The following is a 26,122-nucleotide window of genomic DNA, read 5'->3' on the forward strand; positions in this document are numbered from 1 at the left end:
AGTGGGAGAGTTATCAGCGCAATTAAAAAAACAAAACTGAATATTGCCCTCTCATGTTTTGAGATGTTAGATCGGGGGCAATAAACAATTGATTCACTGCTTTTATTTAATTTATTTTATTACTTTTATTATACTTGCTTACTGTGTATGTTATTGCAATAAATACGTACATATAAGTATATAATACATATGGGACCTAATTAATACCCCTTTAACACCAAAAATCCTGTATCCGACCCGGCATTTGGAAGAAGGATCCAGATCTGGGATTTACACCGTTTACACTGCGGTGCCCACCCGCAGTGTAGATGGAGGGAGTGCTTGGAGATTACATAATCTCCAAGCACCGGGACCACGGTGATCCCTGCCGGAAACACCGATCACTGTGCTGGGTGCAGCACAGCACCAAGGTAAGCTGCTGGGCTGCCCCAGCCCCCGTGCACCCCCCCCAGCCATCGTCCAGGATGTGAATGGATGCCGCACACAGACATTCATTCACCTCCTCCGCTGCCCCCGCTATACTCTGCAGACAGCAGCGCAGGCTGTCTGTGCCCCCCCCCCATGTCTTCAGGTTGCACGTCCCCCATTGATGTAAATGGGAGCTGGGTCGGATGACCCGGCATACCCATTTATACCGCCCTCTACCCAGGTCCTAGCCATATTTGACCCGGGTCTAACCCGCCGAAGACCCGGGGTTTTGCAATGGTGTAAAAGGGGTATAATAGATGTATGTAAATCCGATGGTTAATGTACGCCACCAATTCTATGCACTCGCAGGATTTATATTGTGCATGTGCAGATCTGTTTCTGCAATGAAAGTAGACCCATCATGAACAACATGCTGGGTGCGGATTTAATGTATTAGCTTTTGTGTACAATGTTTGCAAAGTTTTTCCTTTCTAAACTAATAATGTGTGGAACAAAGCTCATTATTTTCTCGACTATATTTAAAAATGCTAACAAATTCTATTCAGTGTTCCTGGCCAAACTGGATTTGATAGAAAATTCCATTCTAATTTCTAAAGGCCACACGGATTATCCGTCCCCATTCTCTGTTTTTTTTATTAATAGAAAAAAATAAATGTCTGCATTTATCTGGAATACATTTACATGATGTCGTGAGTTTTCCAGTTGGAATTTGAAAATGAGACCATCTGGTGTGTAGCGTTGTTACCCTTTCTGCAAACAGAGGGCCCCCAACGAGCCATGAAAATAAAGGCTCTGTTATCCTTTAGCTGTCGCTCATAGCCCTCACCACTGGAATGAGCCCAATTAGGGAGGCCCTCTGCCTGCTACAGCTTGCTTTCATATGTTAACCTATTCTCTGCTGGATATCTATCTATCTATATATATCTATCGCTCTATATATATATATAGAGAGAGAGATAGATAGATAGATAGATAAACGCCACACACAAATTAAGGTTTGCAAAACATTAACTCATGTCAACAATTGAATATTTATTTTAATATCTTTTAGTATTGAAATTAAACACCTGTGGGGATTTGCACAGCAATCCAAATCAATTTCCTAGTATAGGCAAATATACCTGGCCGATAAAGCCGATTCTGATTTACAACCACTGCTCTAGAATTTTGATTGAGTTAAGTTCATTCACTCCCACACACGCTCACTCATTCATTGAGGTTGAATTTCGAACCTAGTATGAGCCATTAAATAAGCTTTAATTGTTTCCAAATGACACTGTTGCAGACTGCACTTACTACTATGCTGGTGTCAGGTATTGAATTGAAGATTTTGATGGTGGCCGCTGGTTTTGTTTCACTTGTTCACTGCGCTTACATTTTATGTGTGGTTAAAGGGACACAGTGTGCCCTGATTTATATATTTCATCCTATTGCTCATATGTTAAACAGTAATGTATGTATGTTATGGAAATGTCATTTTCAGATTTGAAGAAATACAACAAATGTCATTATATATGCCTAAACATTTATATTGGGTCTGTCACTATTATATTAACATATATATTAAAACATCCCATCATTATCTCATTAATGTATATATCACGTTGACCATCATTTATTTTGCCCCCAAATATTCACAAAAGATGGGCAATTATTTTTTATCTGGGAGATCCGCATGCTTGCCTAAATATTATGGGGGTTATTCTGATTCACTCAGAAAGGCACAGTCACTCTCTGATAGACAAAACCATATGCACTGCAGGAGGGGCTGATGCAACATGTGCATAGAGAGTTAGATTTGGGTGGGGGTGTACTTAAAGCTGATATCTATATTGCAGTGTAAAAATAAAGCAGCCAGTATTTACTCTGCACAGAAACAATAAAACACCCAAATCTAACTCTCTCTGCACATGTTACATCTGCCCCACCTGCAGTGCATATGGTTTTATCAATTAGAGAGTGATTGTGCCTTTCCGAGTGAATCAGAATAACCACCCTTTATCTGGTCATCTTTATCTATTAGAATTGTAATTTCTTCACCTACATAACAATTAAATTTAGTTTGTTTCTTTACCATTGAATTCAGCTTGAAAAGTTTCCATTATTAATGTTTACATTACAGCCAGGACAATATCTAAGAAAGCAGTGCAACAACATCAAAAAATGTGTTTTTATTGTGGAGTCGGCCTCATTATGCCTAAACTTTCCAACTTAGATCTCATGAGACCATATAGGAAAGGCATTAGAACTAATAAAAATGTTAAGTACATATTGTTTTGCAGTCAACAGAATGAAATCATTTCTTGTGGTGTTGTAGTTGCAGCTGAGGCTGTAGTACTGTAACTCATGATGTGGTTGCTATAGATTTCCAGGGCTGGGCCGCCATTGGCTGGTAGTCACTCAGGCTGGGTTGTTATGTGACTGCCTGTCTGTGCCTGCTGTACAGGTGAGAGGATGTTCTGCACAGCAAGTGTAGACAGGCAGACACATGACAACTCCTTCCAGCCAATCCCACGGTTCCATCGGCACAGGCTGATAGGAAGCAGCCTACAATTCGTTTTGTACCTTTGTTTTTTGCAGACAATGTGAACAACGGGGTACACAAGAGGACAATATGTAAAAGAGAACATAAAATTGCAATCATTACAGAAGTTTGAAAATGGTAATTACGCTTTATTCTCCATGACATACATAAAATACAAACAATCCAGTGTTTGAATAATTGTCAGCTCCCTTAAATTTACAGCATAGGAATATCATTACCATGCTTAAAAAATACTGCAAAATGATAACAACAAGTTCATATTTAATACATTTTCCACTTAAATTCTAAAGGCTACATGTAATTCATGATTTTAAAACATAAAGGGTACAGCACCAATATTTGTGCCTGTCCTATAAGAATACAGGAAAATAGGATTGTATAAAGATAAACCTTTAAATAGATACTTGTTTTATTTAAGGCTCATTACCCAGGCATTTAATATTGAACTTGTGCACCTTAGATACTCTGGGAACACACTATAGTCCATTTGCTTTTTACAATTTACTGCAGTTTTCATTTTTGGTGTGTGCCCTTGATTAGCAATCCTCAATGTAGCCTTTTAGCCATAAGAATGTATGTGTTTCCGATACAGCGTGTCAGGGGCATTGCGCAATGGCAAATGATGTAGGCTCAACCATGTTTATACTAGGTTAGTCACAATATTTACACTCTTAAGATTATTCGTTTTTATCTTTTTGGTTATATATTTATGCATCATTTTATCATATACTGTATACAGTTTTACAGAAGATACAATTATTTTGTTAGTTCTAACAATGTGAAACAATCTGATTTATTGTTTGTCTAATAGTATTATATTTCTTATATGAGCTATATCATAAACTAAATAAAATGTGTTACAAAATAATTGTATTTCTATGGGAAAACCATCCTGCATGTATAACCTACATAGCAAAACCTACTGTATATGGAAACACAGTGGATGACTACAGTGTTGGTAGTTTTATAGCTGGGGTAAGACTTAAATATAATCTCTGCTCAGTATCCAAGAGGTTCCACAGAATGTGAAGGTTCTAAGATGCCAACAGTGTGTTTAATGAGTAAAGTTGAATGCTCTGAACAAGGTATGTCACTTGAATTTTACTTGTGGGACTTGTCTCCATTTCCTGGGTCTGTGATTACTGTTATTTCTCTTAGTGAACATCTGATAAAATTATAAAAGTACTATATATATTTCTCTGGAGTAAGGTTTATATTGTCAATTAATCCATGATTAATTTTGATTGTGAATCTAACATGTGTGGGAATTTGGCAACATTAGTTTCTTCAGCACCTTGTCAATATAACTTCACAAATGTTAAGTATTGGACTGACAGTATTTAGTGTCATTATGTATTTATGCAGTATTTGGTTTATTTCTTCTTCTCCCAAATAAATGTATTCTCTTCAGCCAACTGTGTGTGGTCTGCCTGCAGTGTAGATAAGAGTAGAATTACCTGGAGTTCTCTTTGCTTTGTATAAACATAACGTTTTTTTGTGAGGGTCTGGAAGGCCAACTATAGACAGGAAACACTTTGGCCCTGTTAACAGATGGGGAGTTTGTTGAGACATATGGAAGCTTTCTGTCTCTTGAAAGCTGACTTCCCATTACAAGGGCAAAGTTAAAATGTTATTTATACATTTAAATAACAGTATACAGTATTAAAAAGATGCATCCTGTTTGGTTACTGTGTCCCCATTACTGCAGAGTTTGTCCTTTGTCTTATCTGGTTTAAGTTTGCAATATAGAAAATAATATCTGCATATTTTTTCCCCTTTTAGACACTAGGGAGTCAGAAACCATGAATATTGGTTTGAGGGAAGCGTGTTAAATTATGTAATAAATATTTAGGATAGCAGCTTGAACTGGAATGTGTGTACGTGTGGGTATTCTAGTTTTTTGCTTAACCTGAACAATTAAAGTACATTATTTATTGGAAACATTGTATATGGTGAATGCATCAGTATATTGCTGAAACTTTGTGTGTGTTTTTTAAATTCTGCTTGATGTCTTTAACTTTTGTTTATTATTGCTGTCTTCCTACCATGTTCTCAGAGGAATTTCTCAGGAATTGTGTGTGCTGTGTAATACCAATACTAATCAGACTGATATAATAATAGTTTTGTTAATTTAAGTAATAAAATAGTTTCAGATATTACTGCTTTGATCCGTTTTGCCAATATTCTTATAAATAAGGCCAGTTGTATTCCTGAAAATGTCTTTTCAGTCTATGATTCGTGTATGTGTTTAGCAATAAATGCTTTCCAATATTGGAAAAGTATTTCTAAAGTATACCATAATGGCAAAGATCAAAATATAGAATTTTTATATATTTCTTATCTTTGGAAACTAGAAGAAAGATAATTATTTGCACAAAAGTAAAAAAAAAACCTGTAAGATGTTATATGAAGGCACTTATCTTATACTTGTATATTTCTGTTCGTAATCACTTCAGATAAAGGAGGGAGGAGGGAGACTACTTTGTCCAATCTCTTTACCTGCTGCCTCATGTCCTGACCCTCCCTGCCATCCTCACTTCTTGCCTCCGGTCTCCTTACCTGCACCTCATGTCACCTGTTTGTCTCCCCCTCCTTCTAGATTGTAAGCGCCTTAGAGCAGGGTCCTTTTCCCTCCTGTTCTCACATCACTCTTCTTGCATTTCAACTACAGCTCTCTTACTCACCTACAATCTATACCTGCATCTCTTCTCACTCACTTCCCTATATCTCAGCTGTATTGTGTACTAAGATTTGTGTTGATAATTGTGCTCTGTTTTTGATCTTCTGTCACTGTTATGTCTAGTTCTGTTTACCCTGTACTGTTCTAATGTGTTCTATATGTATGGTGCTGCATACCACTTGTGGCACCTTATAAACAAAAATATACGGTAATAATAATAAGTGTATTGTATAAAGAACACTTCTGTAAGCCCTTGGATACTTGACCGGCCAGTGTGTTGGATTTATACTGAAATGTGTTTAAGCTAAAATAATGAGTCCCAGAAACTGTCTATTGCCTAGACCTGGGGCTTTATAAAACAGGAAGTTTTCTCTCTATGGCTATAATTAATTTTGCCTTACCATGTAAAATGTACAATTTTTTAAATGACTAATTTAGAAATACTCAGATCTACATGTTGTAAACTAATAACACCTAAACAATTAAACATACACAGGCACATAATAAATTGACTAGTGGATGCATGCTATAAAAAATACCCTGTAAAATAGTGTGCAGCTTTTATCAGAATGGTGAATATGCATCTACTTTAATAAAATTCCTAAGTCAATTTTCAAAGTGTCAAAATTGTTATTATTTTAAAAAGCATGGTCATGGTTTAATTATTTCTTAGCTAAGCAATAATTATATTAATAAATATATATTAAGCAATGCACCTTAACACAGGGCTAGAGCCTTGCCCAATAAAGTTCAAAAAGTAAAATAAAATATACTTCAGATAATGAATTAAATGTATTAAGAGAGATCTAACATTAATTATTTGATTGAATGTGTCATTTTATATTTAATACATTTATGCTAAAATGAGTTAAAAATACCATAGTTATCAGTCAAATGGTGACATGACATGATTTTGCTCTCGGATGAAAAATATGTTCCTATTGTATATATTGGACATAGAAATAGAGGGTTAGTTATTGATATTATTTTTCATTAATTTGTATTTCTAATATTACTTAGCAATTTATATTATTATTATTATTTTAGAGGCACAGCTTTGGCTAAATACCAGTTTATGTGCCTTGTTAGTTGAGTTTTTTTTTCCTTTCCTTTTACTATGGATTGCAAAATACATTAAGAGCATTAACAGATGGCATGCAACCAGTGTTTTGTGTCCCTCACTCCAGTCCTTGGTTTACACTGCATTGCAACACACATAATTTATCTCAGGATGCTTCAGTCCTCACTGTTTCCCATCTGTTTTTTTGTGACAGCTCTACCTTCTCTAAGACGTATTAATCTGAACAGTTGTCAAATGATTTAATACAGTACCACGATTACTGCTTATTCTGCTGTAAATATTAGGGGGATATACAGTACTGTACTGTAATAGGTGGCAAAATGAATTAAATTTATCTCAATTAACATCCAATTGCATTGTCTTTATAATATGAAATGCACATATTCTTTAACATTACTGCTCCCAAAAAAAACATATACTACATGAATTCCATATCTATGGCCCACCAGGTATTTTATGTAGGACCCTTTAATAGTGTGCTATGTGGCTGCTATGTGTTATGTAGTGACAAAAGTTATATAAATGTTTAATGTTCATTATAATGTTTTGCCTGGACAAATAACATGCATGCAGTTTGAGAAATCTCACCAGCCATAGGAGCTGTTTTATTCTGACACATTTCTCATGAGTTTTCAAGTCACAGGTTATTAGACAAGCTTGAGGAGGATTCGGGGAGATTGTGGCGATTTTACCTGTACTCGTAGGTTATTACATGGGGTGACTTGAAACTCACCATAAACCACTCTCAAAAATACACTCTAAATCTAAATTTGCTGCTTTTTTATCTTTCAATTAGATTTTTTTTAGTAAGTGCTGACCCAGCAGATTGAGGATATACAAACCAAATTATCATGCTTCCAAATACATTACTCCTATTAATATAAACTATATAGCTAAAATGAAACCTTAAGACACGATTATGTTATAGAATTTGTATTCAGAATGCAGCAATGATGATTTTTATAGTGAAGGGTCACTGAGAAGAACAGTATATCAAGTACAAAAATCAACACTACATTAGGAAACAACTCCAAACTTAACCAGTATATTCTAAGATATTGACAAAAAAAATGTCTGCCCCAATTTATTTTCATAAAAAATCCCAATTTTTACAAATTAATACTTTAGTTACTCCCCTGAAAACCAAAATGTGCATAGTATTTTGCTACTCGTTGTCCATTCAAGTCATATCTATTTCCCAGCTGCAACAGCTAAGAAGCATGATACTGGTGCTGCAGACTGGCAGACATGCATCTACAGTCATTCCAACAGTCTACTGTCCAGGTGTTCTTCCAAAGTTAGGCCTTACCAGTATGTCTTCCCCTGCATCACTGCTGAGTCCTTCTGTCCATTCTTTTCCTTCATTGCGTGTCCTATTTCCCTATGTGCAAAACCTGCGAAGAGAAACACTTCACATGAAAAGCTTGAAAGGAGGAACACTAAGTCACCTTTCCATGGCACGAGCAACCTGTGTCCCCCCTTCAATCCATGTCGTTGATGTCCCATGCCCAGTCTAACCAATGTGCAGACTACTGTACAACAGCATTGTCCTGAACAGGTAGTCTGAACACTGGGGCGACGGAGCAGGCTTTCTCCGGAACGCAAATGTATCGCTTTTGTTAAAATCCTCTTTTCAGTCTTCGTTGGTATATTCTCTGCCAGTTGATTGTTATGCCCGCTGGTTGAAGAGCAAAGTCCTGTTATAATTTTTTTTTGTTTGGTACCCCCCTCAACTTCTACCAGCCTTGACACACAAAGTCACTGAAAAGGTTCTGATTCCCAGTCTTGACGTGGCACTTTTGCAGCAGACTGGGGATCTGGCAATGAATTTAGGACCAGGAAAAGGGGGAGGGCAGGGCCTAAGAGTCCATATATGGGATGATGTCACCCTTGGGAGGTTTTGGGTATGCGCTGTGCTAGAGGAGAGACAGCTACAGTTGCTCGTGCTAAAGACATAGGTCTGTGTATAAAACGGTACCAGATGTTTTAGTGTAATGTTAAGCAGTCATTTCATCTTCAAGCCAGATTTTTTTTTTCTTGAGCTAGGCAGGAAGTGGGCCCCAGAATGGAAAAGCTGTGTTAAAAAAATAAATATATAAACCAATCTGCAGTTAAAGCTCAGCCAAATGAAAGTGAAGGGATATGACCCTTTCTTTTTACATTGTGTTAAAAAAATATGACAGGAAGAAATACCCGTAGATTTGTTTGTGTGTTACTGTACACAACCTATTCAGCTCGCTGAAGTTATATCATGCATTGTCTAGTATAAGCCACGCATTGCTTTGTATAAACTGCCTGCACTGAACGAGTTAATCACTTATCCATGTATATGTGTGTTCCTGCTTTATCTTGGGGAGGAATACTATGTCTCCTTTTAAACGTCATCCTTTTTCCTCTAGTCTTGCAATTGCCAGCAATGTGTAGGCTGCTCTGCTAGACCTGAACAGTAATTATAGCCACTTCCTGAAAGTGAAGCCCCCATGATAAGTCTGGAGAAATGGTCTTTGTCATGGCCTCCACGTGAGTAATTGATTCCACATGTGGCTTCCCTGCTCTGTCCCACACCGCCCTGCATTTAGCCTCTAGCTGTTTAGGCTAGCTGATGGCCAAATACTTTTCTCTAGATGATGAAGACCCTAAAGAAGCATTACAGATTTTCCTGCAGCCTTCCCCATAAAATAAATGGTTCCAGTTTCATAATACATTGTTTCTGGTGCTTGAACAAAATTCTGTACCTTCGCTTTGCAGCTTGAACTGTGACTTGTCTGGACTAGTTTGGTGCGTAAAGTCATTTTGCCAAGCCAGTAAATGGTCAGAAGTAAAATGATCTTGCTAAGGCTTATTTCTGTATTTCATCGTTAGCAGACCAGTATCCATTTCAGAACTTTAACTTGAACTGGGAGTCATCAATATGTTTTTACAACATTTTATTATTACTGGCTGCCATGTCCTGCCCCCACTATTGAAAGAGGATCCCATTTTTCTCACAGATTTTTAAGAAGTATTTCTAAGAGTAACCGTGTGTTGCTGCTTAAGTTCTTATTAAATGTATAGCAGGGGAAGGCAATACATTACAGCTGCTGTGGAACTACACATCCCAGCATGACCTGCAACAGTTATGCTATTTATAGCATGTTGAAACTGTGCTATGGCATGCTGGAATGTGTAGATGCTGCATGTTGCCTAATTCTGAGGTATTTTAAGGGATATATAAATAAATAAACCTAATTTTCATATTTTAGTTTTAATTTGGAAATTACACCCAGCTTTCCAGCACATTGTAGATGTGTATATATGAACAACTGCTCATAGAGCCTGCTGTACTTGACAGATGTATAATAAAGTGGTATATGTTAAGATAAGTGTTTGCATTCATATCCTACAGTTGATAACACAATTTGCAAACTCGTGTATTTATTTTTGGGCCCCTTTTTAGGTGACACATGATATACATGTAGCAGCTTCTCTCCTTGTTGCAGCGATTTAGAAAAGTAAAAGTAGTCTTAACAGTCTACCAAGTTCTAAGGCACTGAATAGGGGAGGGAGTCTGACTTGAGATCTCTATTATATTCCTAAAATGAATTGATGCATCGCAGCAGAACACACCAGTCTATTTAGGAAAAAAATAAACAATACTACTGAGTGCTAAAGTTATGGTGCAATAATACAAAATGGGGTACTGGTAAATCAGTTCAGGTAATAAAACAGACTTTTGTGTGTCCCCCATCCCAGAGAGAGGGATCTGCAGGAAAGTGCTACTGTACCAAGTGTAGAGAGGGAGGGAAAAATGCTGGGTCCAGAACATAGTTGCATACAGGGCCGGACTGGCACTTTTGGCAAATGCCAGAAGGGCTGATGGCATTGTGGGCCGATTTTGCGCAGCCACTGCCCAAAACAGGCCACTCACCGTTTCCGCGTTCCCCTTTCAGCGGCTGTTTTCCTAGAAAACAGTGGCTGCCAGCATTGGAGCATCTGGGCTTATTCAACCCGGAGCCGCGGTGCTCCACCGCCTCCCCCAGCTCCTGCACACTGGTTGTCTCCCTGCGTCATTCAGGCCCCATAATCCTTCACTCCCGCAACCATGCTCGCCGACTGGGAATGACAGTGTAGCTGCTCCGGGCAGCTGCCATTTTCTGGCTGTTTGCAAGCAGAATGGTACAGGCTGGCGGGGACAGAGAGATCGAAAGGCAGCAAGCGGCCGGGCCCCACATTCTGGGAGCGTCGGGTATGGACTCAACACCCGTGCACTGTGCCTGCCGCCCTGTGGAGAGAATACCCGGTGGCTGCAAGATGTCCCAGTCACCCAGTGCTACAGGTGTAACCTTTGTGTGGGAAACCAGAGACTGTTGCAGCTGAGGTCCCACGGTGAGCACCTGTACTAGTATGTGTGTGTGGGTTAAAGGGGTCAGAGAGGAAGCAGTAGTGTCAGTACTTTTACCACTGACTTGTCCATGCCTCAGCTGCTAACATAGCACCCAGATTTCAGACAAGAAATAGGGAGACCAGAAAGAAGTGCTGAGGTGCAGGGGCATGCATCAATAGGTTCGTGGTCGAAGGATTCAGACCAGGAGATGGGAATTGATTGAATTACCAGCATATCTGCATTTGTTTGGCTCCGAAAGCTCAGGTAAGCATAAATATATCTAGATGCTCATTCTAATATCCGTACTTGTTCTACACATTAACCCGACACCAACCACCACCTGGTGGTCTGGGGTTTAGTCGTAGGCATTCAGTCTTGGCCTCTGGGTTCCTTTTTTGTGGGGAAGGGTTCACACTTCCTGAGAAATTCCAGGATTGGGCTGTCAAGTGTGGGGCTGGTTAATGTTATGGCAGGGCATGGCAGTCTGTAAGGTTTCTCAGCAACCTAATCTAAACTTCAACCTACTGCCTCCTCAAACCCCACCCTGCCACCAATAACCACTTTCAACTCTTGAGTGAAAGTGTAGCGGTGGCGTCTTAGAAGTTCCACAGCTGCCGCCTGCATTAAGTACAATAAGGATGTCTTCCTATTAGACATCCTTTATTTTGTGATCCTGGCACCCTAGGCAGCTGCCTAATGGTAAAGCCAGGACTGTGGCAGGGAGAACCTATTCTCTATGTCTCCCTGTTATAGCACAAATCCTCAGCTGGTTAAGGCCAATGCTTGATATAGGAAAATGGGGGGAATCTCACCCAGTGTTTTCCCCCTATTCCATTACCAACCCAGGCTGAGTGGTTGGGGACTAGTTATAGTTTTCGAGAGGACTGCATGCATCTTATTTTTCATTTTCACATTTTCATTGTTACTAAATAAAGCCCCTACAAGTCATAGTGATCTGCAAAACCCAGATAACCATCCCTTGGAGACCGTGATAACACATGGGTTTGGAAATGTATCCCAGATCCCATACATTATCCTTTTTGCAGCTGATATAATCGTGCCATAAATAGTATGATCATTGGGCTAAAATTACATTAATAGCCTGTTGTTTTTTGAGGGGTCAAAAAAGTGGCACAACTAATTGGATACAACTTTGACATAGGCTAGAAAACATAAGTTACAATGAATATGATGATTTCAATATTTTATCCTAAAATGGCCATATGTGTAACTTTATAATAAATTCATTGTCTGGTCTAAGGTGGAGATTTATCAAATTATTGGAGAGCGATAAAGTACCAATTAGCCCCTAACTGTCATTTACATGCTATGCTAGAAAAAACAAGTACATTTTCCTTATCTCCAAGATTTTAAACATTTTCCACCTTAATCCAGTTCCAAAAAATAAATAAAAAATGAATTGTTAATCTAATATATAACAATTGTGAAGGTTACTAGTGCTATTTGGAATATTCAATAATAAAATAGCAAATTTTACATTTCATAGCTGAAATATTAAGGGACTTTTTCACATTTATTTTTTGACAGCTCTGTACAAATACATCTGGATTCTATCTGACCTACAGTACCTGAAGCAGGATGCAATGACCAGACAGTTAAATGTATTCCTAATAATTAAAAAAAAAATGGTTCCAACACAATAATAAGGTATCCTTAATGTAGACTAGACCAGTCTTTGACCAAAGACACAGGAGTTTTTTTCTTATAGAATTCATCATAACTAGATCTCAAGCTTGATTGTAATTGCATCCTTTCTGGAAAGGTTTCCAAATTGTTTGAAAAAACATTCATCTTCTTTGTCGGAGCTCTTTGTATTGGTGACAGACCAAATTTTCCCACTGTTTTAAGTGCCTTATTGTTTGAAACACTTTTGTTAACTTTCTCCAATATTAACATGTGGAGAAAGGTTGTTCTGAATGTTCAAAAATTTGTGTTTTGGGACATTTTAGCAACATCTTTTGCTATTAGGTGCATAAAATCAGGCAAACAACCATGTAATCTCTATCTTCAAATATTAGCAGTAAAATGGATAGTACAGATGAGCCAAATGCATAGTACAGATGAGACCAGTTACTGTCTGTACTTTCATAGGATACCAACTTTCGAAGTCGGTTCATCAATTTTCTGCCCTGGTCAACTGCAGTTTTGAGGTGGAAATGTCTTGGAGTAACAGCGTAGCCAAAGACCACACAAGATCACAGAACTGGGGACTGGATAACATACTGTAGTCCCTTATTCAGATCTGATTGCAGTACAAATGTGTTCTCAACATGGGCAAATCCATGTGCACTGCAGGTGGGTCAGATGTAATGTGCAGAGAGAGTTACATTTGGGTGGGGTGTGATGAAACTGACATCTAAATTACAGTGTAAAAATAATGCAGCCAGTATTTACCCTGCACAGAAACAAAATAACTCGCACAAATCTAACTCTCACTATACATGTTACATCTGCTACACCTGCAGTGCACATGGTTTTGTCCATTTTGAAAACAAATTTGTACTATGATCAGATCTGAATAAGGGCCATTATAGTACCTAAAAATATTCTGTCCTAAATTACAATATTCTCCACTGCATTTCAAACTGTCTCTAGTCACAGCGGCAGCAGAAGAGCTGTTAGTTGCGAAATTCAAGGATTGGAGTTTATGTCAATGCAGTCATACATAAGCCTGAAATCACCATGTGCAATGCAAAATGTTGACTGGATTGGCATAAAGCACAATGCCATTGAACTCTGGAGCAGAACAAACACATTGTCTGGAGTGACAAGTCACGTTCCACCTACTGGCAGTATGATGGATGAATCTGGGTTTGGCTGATATCAGGAGAATGCTTCCTGCGTGGGTTTGAAGGAGGATGAACAAAATTCTGATACTTTTTTCTTGGTTTAACATGGGCCTTTTAGTTCTATGGAAGATAAATCTTAATGCTACAGAATACAATAATATTTAAAGAATCGTGTGCTTGGGATGCAGTTAAAATCCCGGCGGTCGGGATCCCGGCGTTCAGAATCCCAACGCCGGAATCCCGACCGCCGAAATCCCCGACACTTTCTCCGTCCGGGGGTGTCCACGACACCCCTGGAGGGAGAATAAATTAGCGTGCCGAGCGTAGCGAGGCATCGGGCCCGCTGCGTGGTGAGCCCAGCGAGCCCGCAAGGGGGGGCGATCCACGTCCCCCCCTTGTCGGGATTTCGGCGTCCAGGATTTTGAACGCCGGTATCCCGACCGCCGGGATTTCATACTGAATCCGTGTGCTTCCAACTTTGAGTCAACAGTCAACAAACATGACTGACCTTTACCGACTAAATGTATCCATTAGGATGAATTGGAATGCCAACTGCCAGCCAGGTCTTATTAACCTCACTAATGGTCTTGTGGCTAAATGGATGTCAACAGAAACAGAGTGTTACAAAATATAGTAGAAATTAGAGTGGGGGCAGCTATTGCAGCATATATGGGGACCAAATCCATTTTAACACCTTTCATTTGCTTGAATTGAAACATGCCCTGATTACACATCTTCTTTCATTTTAATTGGAAAAAGTGAGTTACCAAAAAGGGATGCTGAGAACGCCCCCAGACCAAACCTCTTGGAGCAAGCAGGGTGTGTTTTTATCTGGATAATGCACCCTGCACCTATACCACCACTGGCTCCAGCAACCAAATCTCGATAAAGATGTTCCTTGAAAAGACTTCCCATATTTTATACCTATCACACCAGTACCATATGTTTCTATGTGACACCTTTTTTAAAATCAATTTTTTTATATTCCTATTTCATTGTCCTATGTTTTAGACTTTTTAACATTAAATACTTTATTCTGACCGTATATGGTCCGCATCTTCTCTTTATCCACATTTTCAAACATGCTGCATTCATTCCTACTATAGATCCACAGGTTGCTTGAAAAACATGAACTTTTGGTAGATCTTGAGGACAGGATTGGTCACGCCTGTCATCCTAAGATGCATATAATGTTAAGCTTTATCAGTATTCTAAAATATTAGAAATATGTACTTTTACATTTGCAAAAAAATATTAGAGCTTACCTTAATGCTCTTAAGCTGGCTAACACTGATATGGAGATGTTTTGGGGGTAGTTTAACTAGCCACCTCTCCGATATAACAGTCTGCATACTACAGTAGTGCTGATAGCATAACGGGCAGGGAATCCGCTCAATGCCGCTTTGTGACAGGGATGCGTGAGCGTGTGAGATGCTCGTATCCCCATCAGATGGAGCGCCTGACCGCCAGCTTGTACCAGCTCAGGGGATCTGGTGATTCCCTGAGCTGGCTAGGAGGCGCTCCATCTGTACTGCTTACACGTTTTGAGTCCTATGGAAACCTTATCGAAAAGTTATTATCCATGACCTTTCATTTATTCTTATCTATTGTTCTTATGCTAATGTATTTCAGTATTACTTATTACAGTTTTATAAGAAGGGCTCTTTTTTTTCTTTCATATGAAAGAACATAAAAAAAGATCCCCGATTCAAAGAAAAACATATGGCTTCTATCGATAAAACCCAGTGGTTCTTAAACTGGGTGTGAGGCACTCTAGGGTGCCTTGGAACACTTGCAGGCGTGGCACGCGTTGGCAATCCAGGATCTAATCAAATTTTATGGTCATTGTTTAGAAACGACCAGCACTGGTTTTGCATAACAAAAACATTTTAACAAACAGGAACACAACCCTGCCCCCCTCCACAGAACAGGATAAGCGCAATTTACTCCATTTAATATTTTTTGCTGAATTACTCAATAAGGGTGATGGTCTAGGGGTGATGTTCTAGATTGCTGATACTTTAGGACACAGTGATTTTTTTCTACACCTTGATGTTACCTATCCACTCTAATTGGGGATGGTAACTTTCTTTGATAATAAAAACCAGCTTAATACAGAACAAATATTCCTGATAAAAGTAATAATGATTCAGTATTGCATAAGGGCAAGGCAAGCACACTAACTACTTGTATCATAATCCCAAACACATCAGTGTTATATACAGTATCTCTTTGCTGGTTATGTTTTTAAGCAGTACCAGATAATTATTGTTTCTGTATCTATGGAGTTCCTGTACAGTATGTTGTTTTATTCCCCTTTATTAAGCTTGAACTTAAATTGAATTGTTCTGTTGTCAAAATCTTGCACCAGATCACTTGACGACAAACCCGGGAGTACATTTTGGGGTGTTAACAGTTCGTAGACACACAAAATAATGGTATTAGAGTTAGGATTAGTTTAAAAGGTCAACAGTAAAAAGGTTGACAGTTTCTAGGTTGACCCCAAATGGATGACATGCACATTGTTGATACAATAAAAATGTCAATACAAATTTTAGTTTTTTTTCGGTAGGGGTGTAAAATTGTAGGTTTGAGCACATACTGTAGTACCCCAATTAGCTCCCCCTTACTTTCAGGCAGATTACCACTCCCAGTTGTAGTCCATATGGATGGGAAAGTATGAAGAAGAAAAAAAAATTGTCTACCATTTGTTGTGTCTACAAAAGCCATGATGACGTCTGGACCATTTTTGGCCACAAGGTGGAACCTACTGACTGTCAACTTTTTGATTGTTGGCCTATCATCCAGATCTCATCAGAGGTTTGGTTGCTACGAACAGCTATTTTTAAAGTCTTTGCCATGTTATGTTTTAAAATAAAAAGAGAATTTCAGATCCTACTGAATGTGGATTTCATTAACTTTGGTAATATTAAAAATGTACAAAGTATGAAGCAGGGTGCCCCAATACTCCTTCATCAGGCTCTGTCTGCAAGATTCCCAACAGTGAGCAGGTATGATGTCAACAAAATAGCTGTTTAATGTTTCATCAAACAGCAATGAAACATTAAACAGCTATCCCCAGGCCCCCTGATGCGATTTTGAATGTGACATTTTTTCGACAGGTCAAAATGTGCAAAGTTTACCCCATTTTGCACATTTCTAAATGTGCGATTTTTGGAAAATGTGCGATTTCAGCCGTGTTTTGCCTAAAAATTGAACATTACCTAAAATCGCATTTTAATAAATTTGGCCCAAGGTTTGTGTTATATTATGTAGATATTCTAAATTTTACATAGTACAATGTAGCTGACAGACGCCGGACAGGGCGTATCCGTAGTATCGGCAATGGTACTGCACATTTGAAAAAGCATGGCTTCTATGGGCTGCATTGGCTGCTGATTGATTTTACTGAGGGGTGTTGCAGCCACTGCTCAGTATTGACATTTTGCATTTGTAGACATGAATAGAATGGAGCCTGGGTCCCTGTCACTGTTAGTTCTGCTGAGCCATATATTACTACAGAATTCCTACTCATGTCTTACTCGACAGACTTCAAATTATCACCATTACCTGAGCAAACTATCTCCATTAACATTTATAGTACATATATTACCTTTGTCAGTGTTCATACAGATGTCTCCCATTACATTGTTGCTGCGTATGGCAGTGGTCTGCAGCGGGATTGTAATGCACATGGGTTACAACATACGGCAGCCTTTGCATCACCAGCTGACTCCATTTATAATAAATGGACCCTGCCTGCTCCCATTCAATGCATAGCGGGGGCAAATGCATACCGTGTTTCCCCGATAATAATACACTGTCTTATTTTTTTGTGTGTGTGTGGGGGGGGGGGGGGGGGGAACAAAAAACACCATATGGCTTATTTTTGGGGTAGGGCTTTTTTAAGTTAACATTGAACGCAATTTTGCTTTTATCTCCATCATGCCCCTCAGTCCTGCTTTAATCAACATCATGCCCCTCAGTCCTGCTTTAATCAACATCATGCCACTCAGTCCTGCTTTAATCAACTTCATGCCCCTCATTCCTGCTTTAATCAACATCATGCCCCTCATTCCTGCTTTTACCGTATCCACATCATGCCGCTCACCTTATACTTTCAGCACAACTGCCACTTTCCTTTTTGTTTTCCTTCTGTGATTTTCAGCCTTTCCGCACCGCTATCACTCCACTCCTGCCTGTGTACAGGCGGCGCTCAGTCTTGGATGGTGCGTGGTGACGTTACATGCACAATGCATCCCTGGGACCGGGAGGCTTCAGTGGTACCAGGGCTGCTACCACAGCAGCATCCATTTCATGCTTTTGGGGGCTGAAAGCATTGTACTTAAGCGCAGGGACTCGGGAAAATGGGGATTTCTCTTTCGTCCAGTCTGGTGACACAGCTTCACAATGGGATGTAGTAGGGTCCGCCAGGAGCCAGGCACCTATGCTTCAATTCTTTGGGAGCAGGCTCCTCCCTCTGCATCCCATCATGCTTCAGTTTCGTTTAGGTGCCCACAGGAGTGGATGCAATGCTGAGTGGCTGCGTTGCAGCTACACTTTTTTCTTTGGTTTTTAGTAGTTAGACTAGGTTTTTATTGTTTTCTTAACATTAGACTTAGTAGCAGGTTTTGCCAGCATGTGACTTCTGGCTGAAGTCAATACACGCTGAGAGCACAGCAGAACACTGACAGAAGCGCGTCCTGTCAGTGTTCTGTGTGCAGAGGAGGGCATTCATCGGAGGAATGCACACTCTGCACAGCGCTTAACTCCGCTCAGACGGAGGCTTGTCCTGGGCTCTGGGGGACCCCATCCAGCGCCTTGCCTAGAAGGGGATCTTGGGGACGGGTCTCTCAGCGATGGCGGCCGCCATCTTTAAGAGTTTGGAAACCGAAATCCCCTAGGGGAGTTGAGGTTTCTTACAGGACGCCCAGCGTTTCTGGGCAACTCCAAGTGGTCCCTAGAGGGGGAGTTACTGGAGGGGAGAGCATAGTGGGAGCGCCTGTGTGTGTGCGGTTTGGCACCAAAAGACATCAGCTACCCGCACTGGAGGTGAGACTTGGTCTCTTCCCCGGTTTACTGGCGCCATTTCTGTGCTTGCTGCGGAGCTGAAAGACAGAGATCCTGCTCAGAAGTCTCTACTGACAAACGCTTCCCCCGCTGACCGCTGGCAACAGAACACACAGATAAGTACACTGGTGCATTACTCTGTGACTTTGCCTGGACGCTTAGCTGTGTTGTTTTATTCTGCTATTAACATGGCAGACGAGTGCAGTTCTGTTGCTGGGGAGGGAGCAAATGAGATGTTTTACCATTGCAAAAGATGTAATGTAAATTTATCATGTGAACAGTTGGACCAGGGGGAATTGTGCCCTTCCTGCGAAGCTGTGCCCTGTGGGTCACGTACTCAGAGTCCTGAAGGAGCGGAGCCAGCATGGGCTGTGGCTTTGGGACGGTCTGTTAAAGCTTTAACAGAGGCTTTGAATAGGCAAAAGGGATCTTTGGTGGGATCTCCGGGACCTATTCCCTCATCTCAGGGATCTCTTACCCCTGCACAGGGAGATCCTATCTTGCTGCAGGCTATGCAGGACACTGCACAGGAGGTGCATAAGATGTCTTCTCTTTTGGAGCAATTTACAAAAGTTTCTGATGAGGTGATGTTTAGACAGGGGTCTTCTATGGTACCTCCATTAGCTACTGACACAGATGATGGTGGAGTAGATGAGGATGATTTGTGTTGGTCACAGGGAGAGGAAACAGATTCTTCAGCCTCTGGTATTGAAGATTTGATTTTGGCTGTAAAACAGGCTCTGGATTTGCCTACTGAGGAAAAGGCTGCTGCGCAGTGTGTGTTTAAAAGGATCCTGTGTCCTTTCCTTCGGATAAAGCCATGGTTGCTTTATTAGGGGAGGCTGGCAAGTCTCCAGTGAAGAGACTATTAATGTAAAAAAAAAAATGCAAACATGTACCCCATGCCTGAGGATCAGGTTAAGGTATGGGAGAAAGTTCCTTTGGTGGATTCTTCTGTGGCCAGATTATCCAAGGCCACTGCACTGCCAGTGCAGGGTGGCGCGGCCTTTAAAGATCAAGTTGATAAGAAGGTTGAAGGCTGTCTGAAGGCAGTTTTTGAAGGTGTTGGTTTCACTATGCGCCCCATTATTGCTTCGGCCTGGGTGGCAAAAGCCATAATCAAGTGGGCGGAGACCTTGGGGAGTCATCTCCAGCATGATGCAAAGGCTTTTTCTGTGGCAGAAAAGTTGAGGTGTGCTGCAGAATATATATGTGAAGCTAGCGAGGAGGGTGCCAAGATAGCGTCCAAAGTGTCCGTCACTTCTGTTACTGCCAGGAGAGCTCTCTGGTTAAAGGCCTGGGAGGCAGACAGTGAGTCTAAAAAGTCACTGGAAACTATCCCTTTTAAAAGTGAGCTTTTATTTGAGTCAGAATTGGATGAGATCATCAAGCAGGCTACGGGGGGTAAGAGTACTTTTCTTCCCACCACCTCTAAATCCTCTGGCTCTAAATTTGGAGTCTTTAAACCGTCCTTCCTTTCAAGGGGGAGCAGCTGGCAGAGGTCAGTCAGGGCGTGGAAGACTCCAAGCCGGCAGAGGTAGATCGACCAAGTCTAAGTTTGGCGCCTTTACTAAGAAACATGCCACCAAGGGGGAAGACAAACCCTCTGCATGACGGGGCGGAGACTCCCTGTTCTGGAATCAGAGTAGGGGGTCGCCTCCTGCAATTTCAGGACAGTTGGAGGGTGGCCACGGAAGATCCGTGGGTACTTTCCATTGTTTCAGAGGGATATCAAATAAATCTCAGGGGTCCACCCCCTCGCAGATTTCTCCCCACTCCTTTACCAAGGACCGCGTCTCTTAGATCTTCACTTCTGGGAGCTGCCTTATCTCTTGAGAAGAAGGGGGTAGTTATACCAGTCCCTTGAGAGGAGAGAAGAAAAGGTTTTTATTCAATCCTTTTCTTGGTTCCCAAACCAGACGGGTCATTCAGACCCATTCTAAATTTAAAATCTTTGAATGTTCATCTTTGGGTGGATCACTTTCGCATGGAATCCCTGAGGTTGGTGCTGTTGAGCATAGAGCCAGGGGAATTCTTAGCATCAGTGGACATTCAGGATGCTTATCTCCATGTCCCGATCCACAAAGATTTCCAGTCTTTACTCCGGTTTGCAATCGGGGGAAGACATTGGCAGTTCCAAGCACTCCCGTTTGGGCTTGCAACGGCCCCGAGAGTGTTCACCAAAGTGATGTCCACCATGGCTGCAGCTCTCAGACTGCAGGGAATAATTGTTATCCCTTACCTGGACGATCTGCTCTTCAAAGCAGAGTCGGCAGAGATGTTACAGGTTCACCTGGAGGTGGCAACACAGTTTTTGAAAAGTCAGGGCTGGATTTTGAATCTGCCCAAGTCCCATTTGACACCAACGCAGACCCTGAAATTTCTGGGGGTGATCATAGACACGCACCTTCACAGGGGTTTTTCTCCCAGAATCCAAAGCGGTGGAGATTCGGCTGATGGTGTTGGAGATCCTGCAAGCACCGGCACCATCGGTGTGGCAGGGGGTAAGGTTGCTAGGAAAGATGGTGGCAGCTTTCGAAACTCTGCAGTTCGCCAGATTCCATTCCAGGATTTTCCAATGGAACATCCTATCCTGTTGGTCCGGAGATGCCAAGAGGATGATGCAGGAAGTTTTATCCCTGTCACCGGAGTCCAGGGAGTCCCTCCTATGGTGGACGGATGTGGAAAATTTGCAGCTGGGGAGATCTCTCAGGCCCTGGGATTGGCTGGTCATAACGATCGACGCCAGTCTGAGGGGCTGGGGGGCAGTAGTTCTTCACCTGAGACTTCAGGGCCTTTGGTCGAAGGAAGAGTCCAAACTGCCTATAAACATTCTGGAGCTGAGGGCAGTCTTGAATGCATTGATCCAGGCGGAGGTTTTTCTGAGAAGTTCCCCGCTGAGAATACAATCGGACAATGCAACAAAAGTGGCTTATTTGAACCATCAAGGCGGGACACGCAGCAAGATGGCGATTGCGGAAGTTTCCAAGATCTTCAGTTGGGCAGAGACCAACGTTCCGGCATTGTCGGCGATATTTATTCCAGGTGTCAGGAATGTGGAAGCAGACTTTCTCAGCAGGGAGTCCCTTCGGGAAGGAGAATGGTCTCTCCATCAAGAGGTTTTTCAGGAGATTGTGAATCGATGGGGTCTGCCAGACATAGACCTGATGGCGACAAGAATGAACCGTCAGGTTCAGAGATTCTGCTCGCGGGTGAGGGATCCCGCTGCTTGGTCAGTGGACGCCTTGACAGTTCAGTGGGACTTCCAGATGGTGTACATTTTCCCTCCATTTCCCATGTTACCGAGGGTGTTGAAGAAAATAAAGAATCGGGGAGTGCGGGCAATTCTAATTGCACCGGACTGGCCCAGGAGGTCATGGTACTCCGATGTACTGAGGTTGTTGAAGGATTCCTGGAGGCTTCCTCATCGTCAGGACCTGTTAGGCCAGGGACCGTTTCTTCACGAGGACCCAGGTCATCTCAATTTGACGGCGTGGCTTATGAAACCTCCTTATTAAAGAAATAGGGGTTTTCTGATGAGGTCATCCAGACCATGGTGAGGGCCCGTAAGCTGGTGTCTGCGGCAAATTACCATCGGGTATGGAAGATATACATTAGATGGTGTGAGAGACAGAAACTTCACACTTCCAGATTCAAATTGTCAAGATTGTAAATTTTTTACAGGATGGTTTTTCATCAGGCCTTAGTCTGCAATCCTTAAAGGTGCAGCTTTCGGCCTTATCCATATTCTTTCAAAAGAGAGTAGCTTTGCTACCTGAGATTCAAACTTTTTTACAAGGGGTTGCTAGACTTAAACCACCTTATAGGCAGCCGGTGGCGCCTTGGGACTTATCTTTACAAGTTACAGAATCCTCCTTTTGAACCGCTAAGTATGTGACCTGGAAGCTCACTTTTTTGTTGGCAATTGCATCAGCCAGACGAGTGTCTGAGTTGGGTGCCTTGTCTTGCAAGTCACCGTTTTTGATTTTTCATGATGACAGGGCTGTGATGCGAACAGTGCCAAAATTCCTACCGGTACTCTTTACCTAGAAGGGCACCCATCGCGGGCATTGCATGCACTAAAAAATCGGGTGCGATGCGACCGACGCGATGCCCGCGATTTCCCATAGGGAACAATGTTAAATGTCTCAATTGACCCGATTTTCCTGTTCAATGCCTCAATTGACCTGATTTTTCCATAGGAAACAATGTTAAATGGGCCACAGAGGCCAAATAGGCACCCTGAAGTGTGAAATGGCCCCCACAATTGTTAACGCCACCCCACGTTCAACGTGAACCTGAAGCGTGGCGAGCGCAGCGAGCCCGCGAGGGGCGGTGGTACGCATCCTACGACCTTTTCATACCCCCACTATCCACGTCGGCGTAGAGTTGAGAATAGAAAGTGTGGCGAGCGCAGCGAGCCACCGAGCCCGAAGCGTGGCGAGCGCACGCGGATACCTTCACAGGTATCCGCGTCCCCTCGCGGGCTTCACAGCTGTCCGCATCCCCTGGCGGGGCTCGCTGCGCTCGCCACACTTTCTATTCTCAACTCCACGCCGACGTGGATAGTGGGGGTATGAAAAGGTCGTAGGACGCGTACCGCCGCCCCTCGCAGGCTCGCTGCGCTCGCCGCGCTTCGGGTTCACGTTGATCGTGGGGTGGCGTTAACAATTGTGGGGGCCATTTCACACTTCAGGGTGCCTATTTGGCCTCTGTGGGCCATTGAACATTGCTTCCTATGGAAAAATCGGGTCAATTGAGGCATTGAACAGGAAAATCGGGTCAATTGAGACATTTAACATTGTTCCCTATGGAAAATCGCGGGCATCGCGTCGGTCGCATCGCACCCGATTTTTTTAGTGCATGCGATGCCCGTGATTTTTTACTAACGATGCCCACGATCAAAATCGTGGGCGCCGTTCTAGGTAAAGAGTACCTTCCTACCTAAGGTAGTGTCATCTTTTCATTTAAACCAAGACATTGTACTTCCAGTGTTTTCTCCCCCAGACGGGGTTAAAAATAGGGACAAACTGAAGAGATTGGATGTAGTTCGCTCCTTGCGAATATACATTGAGAGGGTAAAGGACATTCGAAAATCGGATTTACTCTTGGTGCTATATGATGTGCATAAGGTTGGGTGGCCTGCTTCTAAGCAGACCATCGCTCGCTGGTTGAGATCTACCATTGCCTTTGCCTACTGTAAAGCAGGTAGACCAGTTCCGTCTCGGATAAATGCACATACCACCAGGTCGGTTGCTTCCTCCTGGGCGGTGCGCCATGGGGCTACGGCGGAGCAGTTGTGTAAGGCTGCCACCTGGTCCTCTGTTCATACCTTTACCAAATTTTACAGATTTCATGAGTTTGCGTCGGAGGACGCTTCATTTGGACGGGCAGTGATGAGAACTGTTGGTCTGAACGTACCCTCCCAAAGGACCGGCTCGTGAACGTCCCATTGTGAAGCTGTGTCACCGGACTGGACGAAAGAGAAAAGGGGATTTTTGTAAGAACTTACATTTCTAACCCCTTTCTCTGAGTCCAGTCCGGTGACACAGCAATCCCTCCCTAACGCTCAGTTAAGTGTACCGTTCATGTGTTGTCATGTTATGGTTCTGTTATGTTACATATAAAGTGTTCAGGCATTGTTCTGAGTTATGTATCCTATTGTGCTCTTGAAGTTGAACTGAAGCATGATGGGATGCAGAGGGAGGAGCCTGCTCCCAAAGAATTGAAGCATAGGTTCCTGGCTCCTGGCAGACCCTACTACATCCCATTGTGAAGCTGTGTCACCGATCTGGACTCAGAGAAAGGGGTTCGAACGGTAAGTTCTTGCAAAAATCCCCTTTTCGCTAGGGCTTATTTTCGGGGTAGGGCTTATTTTGGACCGTTGCCCAGAAATAAGGGTAGAGCTTATTTTCAGGGTAGGTTTTATTATTGGGGAAACACGGTAGTGTATTCCACACTATGCTGAGTTTTGTATGCATTGTGGCAGTAACACAAGTGGACACATCTTCATGAGTTCCAATGGTGGTTGCACCAAAAGAGAAAAATGTTGTCTACCATTACTTAAGAAGAGTTTTCATTAGCTTTTTTTGTTTGTTGCATTTTATGTCCCCACTGGCCACCTACAACACTCCCAAATTTTTTACGTAACTCCGGTCACATGTTTACACACTGCTTATAATTGCTCAAAACACCCTATTTAAGCCAGGAACTGCTGACAGCACATTGCGAGTGCAACATCTCTCCCTGAGGATTTGTACCCTTGCTCCTGGTTCCGAACCTGCTCTAGATTTGCTTTATAGCATTATGCCTCAGTGTGTCCCAGCATACCTGATTCAGATTGGCTTCTCAGCATGCTATCTAGGTGTACAGATGTGTCCTTATACAATGTCATTGTGGCATGAGAGTCATGGGAGATCAGATGCGTGTATACGCTTGCACCAACCATGCATTGCATGGTAAAACTGCAGGATGCAAGCATATGCAGCCCAGCACAGGATAGCATTGCCGTAATACATATGCCCGTGCCTACGCATTGTGACACATCTGCATACCAACACCTTTGCATCAGATTTGCTTCATAGCATTCTTCCTTAAGCCCTATACACCATAGAGGATATAGAAAAAGATATCGCTCAGAATGGGCTTTCTGAGGGATATCTTTTACTACATCGTTAATGACCATTGATGTCTGCTGAACATGAAGGTTAATTTGGTTATATAGCCAAACGACACACATGTTCAGCAGGTCTTGGTGACGTAATTTATTTATTTATTTATTTACAGTTTCTTATATAGCGCATACATAATCCACAGCGCTGTACAGAGAATATTTGAACATTCACATCAGTCCCTGCCCCAGTGGAGCTTACAGTCTATATTCCCTACCACATGTACACGCACACACACACAGACATTCCAGGGTTAATTTTGTTGGGAGTACCCGGAGGAAACCCACGCAAGCACGGGGAGAATATACAAACTCCGCACAGTTAGGGCCATGGTGGGGATTGAACCCATGACCTTAGCGCTGTGAGGCGGTAATGCTAACCAAAGAGAAAGGATGCTAACCATTACACCATCCGTGCTGCCCAATTGAATGATATTGTGTACCAATATCATTCAGTTTGTACACTCAATATCA

General features: G+C 42.0%; 1 protein-coding gene and 1 long non-coding RNA gene across 7 annotated transcripts in view; one reads left to right on the plus strand and one right to left on the minus strand.

Annotated features, from left to right (window-relative positions):
- DNM3 (dynamin 3) overlaps nt 1-26,122 on the plus strand; it is a 359,404-nt gene that overhangs the window by 102,326 nt on the left and 230,956 nt on the right. The window lies entirely within an intron of this gene.
- Nucleotides 2,586-8,504, minus strand: LOC146026387 (uncharacterized). Its single transcript, XR_014454440.1, has 2 exons — nt 8,045-8,504; nt 2,586-4,404 (listed from the first exon to the last, which is right to left on the minus strand). It is a non-coding gene; the product is annotated as an uncharacterized LOC146026387 (long non-coding RNA).

This window comes from Crinia signifera, chromosome 8 (genome assembly GCF_055691185.1).
Source record: "Crinia signifera chromosome 8, ASM5569118v1, whole genome shotgun sequence".
Lineage (NCBI taxonomy): Eukaryota > Metazoa > Chordata > Amphibia > Anura > Myobatrachidae > Crinia > Crinia signifera.